Genomic DNA, 7019 nt, shown 5'->3' on the forward strand with positions numbered 1-7019 from the left:
TCTACTGCTGATATCAAGATAGACGAAGTACCTATCTACTGCTGATATCAGTATTGATGAAGTAGCTATCTACTGCTGATATTAGTATTGATGAAGTAGCTATCTACTGCTGATATCAGTATTGATGAAGTAGCTATCTACTGCTGATATCAGTATTGATGAAGTAGCTATCTACTGCTGATATCAGTATTGATGAAGTAGCTATCTACTGCTGATATCAGTATTGATGAAGTAGCTATCTACTGCTGATATCAGTATTGATGAAGTAGCTATCTACTGCTGATATCAAGATAGATGAAGTACCTATCTACTGCTGATATCAGTATTGATGAAGTAGCTATCTACTGCTGATATCAGTATTGATGAAGTACCTATCTACTGCTGATATCAAGATAGATGAAGTACCTATCTACTGCTGATATCAGTATTGATGAAGTAGCTATCTACTGCTGATATCAGTATTGATGAAGTAGCTGTCTACTGCTGATATCAGTATTGATGAAGTAACTATCTACTGCTGATATCAGTATTGATGAAGTAGCTATCTACTGCTGATATCAGTATTGATGAAGTAGCTATCTACTGCTGATATCAGTATTGATGAAGTAGCTATCTACTGCTGATATCAGTATTGATGAAGTAGATATCTACTGCTGATATCAAGATAGATGAAGTACCTATCTACTGCTGATATCAGTATTGATGAAGTAGCTATCTACTGCTGATATCAGTATTGATGAAGTATCTGTCTACTGCTGATATCAGTATTGATGAAGTAGCTATCTACTGCTGATATCAGTATTGATGAAGTAGCTATCTACTGCTGATATCAGTATTGATGAAGTAGCTATCTACTGCTGATATCAGTATTGATGAAGTAGCTATCTACTGCTGATATCAGTATTGATGAAGTAGCTATCTACTGCTGATATCAGTATTGATGAAGTAGCTATCTACTGCTGATATCAGTATTGATGAAGTAGCTATCTACTGCTGATATCAGTATTGATGAAGTAGCTATCTACTGCTGATATCAGTATTGATGAAGTAGCTATCTACTGCTGATATCAGTATTGATGAAGTAGCTATCTACTGCTGATATCAGTATTGATGAAGTAGCTATCTACTGCTGATATCAGTATTGATGAAGTAGATATCTACTGCTGATATCAAGATAGATGAAGTACCTATCTACTGCTGATATCAGTATTGATGAAGTAGCTATCTACTGCTGATATCAGTATTGATGAAGTACCTATCTACTGCTGATATCAGTATTGATGAAGTAGCTATCTACTGCTGATATCAGTATTGATGAAGTACCCATCTACTGCTGATATCAGTATGAAGTGATATCAGTAATGAAGTAGCTATCTACTGCTGATATCAGTATTGATGAAGTAGCTGTCTACTGCTGATATCAGTATTGATGAAGTAACTATCTACTGCTGATATCAGTATTGATGAAGTAGCTATCTACTGCTGATATCAGTATTGATGAAGTAGCTATCTACTGCTGATATCAGTATTGATGAAGTAGCTATCTACTGCTGATATCAGTATTGATGAAGTAGATATCTACTGCTGATATCAAGATAGATGAAGTACCTATCTACTGCTGATATCAGTATTGATGAAGTAGCTATCTACTGCTGATATCAGTATTGATGAAGTATCTGTCTACTGCTGATATCAGTATTGATGAAGTAGCTATCTACTGCTGATATCAGTATTGATGAAGTAGCTATCTACTGCTGATATCAGTATTGATGAAGTAGCTATCTACTGCTGATATCAGTATTGATGAAGTAGCTATCTACTGCTGATATCAGTATTGATGAAGTAGCTATCTACTGCTGATATCAGTATTGATGAAGTAGCTATCTACTGCTGATATCAGTATTGATGAAGTAGCTATCTACTGCTGATATCAGTATTGATGAAGTAGCTATCTACTGCTGATATCAGTATTGATGAAATAACTATCTACTGCTGATATCAGTATTGATGAAGTACCCATATACTGCTGATATAAGTATTGATGAAGTGGCTATCTACTGCTGATATCAGTATTGATGAAGTACCCATATACTGCTGATATAAGTATTGATGAAGTGGCTATCTACTGCTGATATCAGTATTGATGAAGTACTTATTTACTAATGATGTCAGCATTGATGAAGTAGCTACCTACTGTTAATATTAGTATTGATGAAGTACCCATGATCAACTGATGATATCAGTATTGATGAAATACCAAAATATTGCTGATATCAGTATTGATGAAGTAGCTATCTACTGCTGGTATCAGTATTATGAAATACGTATACATACTACTACTGCTGATATCAGTATTGATGAAGGAACTTTCTACTGCCGATATGAGTATTGATGAAGTAGCTATCTATTCCTGATATCAGTGTAAGTAGCTATCTATATACTATATTACTATTAATGAAATACCCATACTGCTGATATCAGTATTGATGCAGTAGTTATCTACTGCTGATATCAGTATTGATGAAGTACGTATCTGCTGCTGATATCTGTATTGATGAAGCATTATATCTACTGCTTATATCAGTATTGATAAAATATCGATCTTTATACTACAGCGGATAATCGTATATCAAGATAGATGAAGTACCTATCTACTGCTGATATCAAGATAGACGAAGTACCTATCTACTGCTGATATCAGTATTGATGAAGTAGCTATCTACTGCTGATATTAGTATTGATGAAGTAGCTGTCTACTGCTGATATCAGTATTGATGAAGTAGCTATCTACTGCTGATATCAGTATTGATGAAGTAGCTATCTACTGCTGATATCAGTATTGATGAAGTAGCTATCTACTGCTGATATCAGTATTGATGAAGTAGCTATCTACTGCTGATATCAGTATTGATGAAGTAGCTATCTACTGCTGATATCAAGATAGATGAAGTACCTATCTACTGCTGATATCAGTATTGATGAAGTAGCTATCTACTGCTGATATCAGTATTGATGAAGTACCTATCTACTGCTGATATCAAGATAGATGAAGTACCTATCTACTGCTGATATCAGTATTGATGAAGTAGCTATCTACTGCTGATATCAGTATTGATGAAGTAGCTGTCTACTGCTGATATCAGTATTGATGAAGTAACTATCTACTGCTGATATCAGTATTGATGAAGTAGCTATCTACTGCTGATATCAGTATTGATGAAGTAGCTATCTACTGCTGATATCAGTATTGATGAAGTAGCTATCTACTGCTGATATCAGTATTGATGAAGTAGATATCTACTGCTGATATCAAGATAGATGAAGTACCTATCTACTGCTGATATCAGTATTGATGAAGTAGCTATCTACTGCTGATATCAGTATTGATGAAGTATCTGTCTACTGCTGATATCAGTATTGATGAAGTAGCTATCTACTGCTGATATCAGTATTGATGAAGTAGCTATCTACTGCTGATATCAGTATTGATGAAGTAGCTATCTACTGCTGATATCAGTATTGATGAAGTAGCTATCTACTGCTGATATCAGTATTGATGAAGTAGCTATCTACTGCTGATATCAGTATTGATGAAGTAGCTATCTACTGCTGATATCAGTATTGATGAAGTAGCTATCTACTGCTGATATCAGTATTGATGAAGTAGCTATCTACTGCTGATATCAGTATTGATGAAGTAGCTATCTACTGCTGATATCAGTATTGATGAAATAACTATCTACTGCTGATATCAGTATTGATGAAGTACCCATATACTGCTGATATAAGTATTGATAAAGTGGCTATCTACTGCTGATATCAGTATTGATGAAGTACTTATTTACTAATGATGTCAGCATTGATGAAGTAGCTACCTACTGTTAATATTAGTATTGATGAAGTACCCATGATCAACTGATGATATCAGTATTGATGAAATACCAAAATATTGCTGATATCAGTATTGATGAAGTAGCTATCTACTGCTGGTATCAGTATTATGAAATACGTATACATACTACTACTGCTGATATCAGTATTGATGAAGGAACTTTCTACTGCCGATATGAGTATTGATGAAGTAGCTATCTATTCCTGATATCAGTGTAAGTAGCTATCTATATACTATATTACTATTAATGAAATACCCATACTGCTGATATCAGTATTGATGCAGTAGTTATCTACTGCTGATATCAGTATTGATGAAGTACGTATCTGCTGCTGATATCTGTATTGATGAAGCATTATATCTACTGCTTATATCAGTATTGATAAAATATCGATCTTTATACTACAGCGGATAATCGTATATCAAGATAGATGAAGTACCTATCTACTGCTGATATCAAGATAGACGAAGTACCTATCTACTGCTGATATCAGTATTGATGAAGTAGCTATCTACTGCTGATATTAGTATTGATGAAGTAGCTATCTACTGCTGATATCAGTATTGATGAAGTAGCTATCTACTGCTGATATCAGTATTGATGAAGTAGCTATCTACTGCTGATATCAGTATTGATGAAGTAGCTATCTACTGCTGATATCAGTATTGATGAAGTAGCTATCTACTGCTGATATCAGTATTGATGAAGTAGCTATCTACTGCTGATATCAGTATTGATGAAGTAGCTATCTACTGCTGATATCAAGATAGATGAAGTACCTATCTACTGCTGATATCAGTATTGATGAAGTAGCTATCTACTGCTGATATCAGTATTGATGAAGTACCTATCTACTGCTGATATCAAGATAGATGAAGTACCTATCTACTGCTGATATCAGTATTGATGAAGTAGCTATCTACTGCTGATATCAGTATTGATGAAGTAGCTGTCTACTGCTGATATCAGTATTGATGAAGTAACTATCTACTGCTGATATCAGTATTGATGAAGTAGCTATCTACTGCTGATATCAGTATTGATGAAGTAGCTATCTACTGCTGATATCAGTATTGATGAAGTAGCTATCTACTGCTGATATCAGTATTGATGAAGTAGATATCTACTGCTGATATCAAGATAGATGAAGTACCTATCTACTGCTGATATCAGTATTGATGAAGTAGCTATCTACTGCTGATATCAGTATTGATGAAGTAGCTGTCTACTGCTGATATCAGTATTGATGAAGTAGCTATCTACTGCTGATATCAGTATTGATGAAGTAGCTATCTACTGCTGATATCAGTATTGATGAAGTAGCTCAGTATCTACTGCTGATATCAGTATTGATGAAGTAGCTATCTACTGCTGATATCAGTATTGATGAAGTAGCTATCTACTGCTGATATCAGTATTGATGAAGTAGCTATCTACTGCTGATATCAGTATTGATGAAGTAGCTATCTACTGCTGATATCAGTATTGATGAAGTAGCTATCTACTGCTGATATCAGTATTGATGAAGTAGCTATCTACTGCTGATATCAGTATTGATGAAGTAGCTATCTACTGCTGATATCAGTATTGATGAAGTAGCTATCTACTGCTGATATCAGTATTGATGAAGTAGATATCTACTGCTGATATCAGTATTGATGAAGTAGCTATCTACTGCTGATATCAGTATTGATGAAGTAGCTATCTACTGCTGATATCAGTATTGATGAAGTAGCTATCTACTGCTGATATCAGTATTGATGAAGTAGCTATCTACTGCTGATATCAGTATTGATGAAGTAGCTATCTACTGCTGATATCAGTATTGATGAAATAACTATTTACTGCTGATATCAGTATTGATGAAGTACCCATATACTGCTGATATAAGTATTGATGAAGTGGCTATCTACTGCTGATATCAGTATTGATGAAGTACCCATATACTGCTGATATAAGTATTGATGAAGTGGCTATCTACTGCTGATATCAGTATTGATGAAGTACTTATTTACTAATGATGTCAGCATTGATGAAGTAGCTACCTACTGTTAATATTAGTATTGATGAAGTACCCATGATCAACTGATGATATCAGTATTGATGAAATACCAAAATATTGCTGATATCAGTATTGATGAAGTAGCTATCTACTGCTGGTATCAGTATTATGAAATACGTATACATACTACTACTGCTGATATCAGTATTGATGAAGGAACTTTCTACTGCCGATATGAGTATTGATGAAGTAGCTATCTATTCCTGATATCAGTGTAAGTAGCTATCTATATACTATATTACTATTAATGAAATACCCATACTGCTGATATCAGTATTGATGCAGTAGTTATCTACTGCTGATATCAGTATTGATGAAGTACGTATCTGCTGCTGATATCTGTATTGATGAAGCATTATATCTACTGCTTATTATCAGTATTGATAAAATATCGATCTTTATACTACAGCGGATAATCGTATATCAAGATAGATGAAGTACCTATCTACTGCTGATATCAAGATAGATGAAGTACCTATCTACTGCTGATATCAGTATAGATGAAGTAGCTATCTACTGCTGATATTAGTATTGATGAAGTAGCTGTCTACTGCTGATATCAGTATTGATGAAGTAGCTATCTACTGCTGATATCAGTATTGATGAAGTAGCTATCTACTGCTGATATCAGTATTGATGAAGTAGCTATCTACTGCTGATATCAGTATTGATGAAGTAGCTATCTACTGCTGATATCAGTATTGATGAAGTAGCTATCTACTGCTGATATCAAGATATATGAAGTACCTATCTACTGCTGATATCAGTATTGATGAAGTAGCTATCTACTGCTGATATCAGTATTGATGAAGTACCTATCTACTGCTGATATCAATATAGATGAAGTACCTATCTACTGCTGATATCAGTATTGATGAAGTAGCTATCTACTGCTGATATCAGTATTGATGAAGTAGCTGTCTACTGCTGATATCAGTATTGATGAAGTAACTATCTACTGCTGATATCAGTATTGATGAAGTAGCTATCTACTGCTGATATCAGTATTGATGAAGTAGCTATCTACTGCTGATATCAGTATTGATGAAGTAGCTATCTACTGC

The sequence above is a fragment of the Amphiura filiformis genome, chromosome 1 (genome assembly GCF_039555335.1).
Source record: "Amphiura filiformis chromosome 1, Afil_fr2py, whole genome shotgun sequence".
Taxonomy (NCBI): Eukaryota; Metazoa; Echinodermata; class Ophiuroidea; order Amphilepidida; family Amphiuridae; genus Amphiura; species Amphiura filiformis.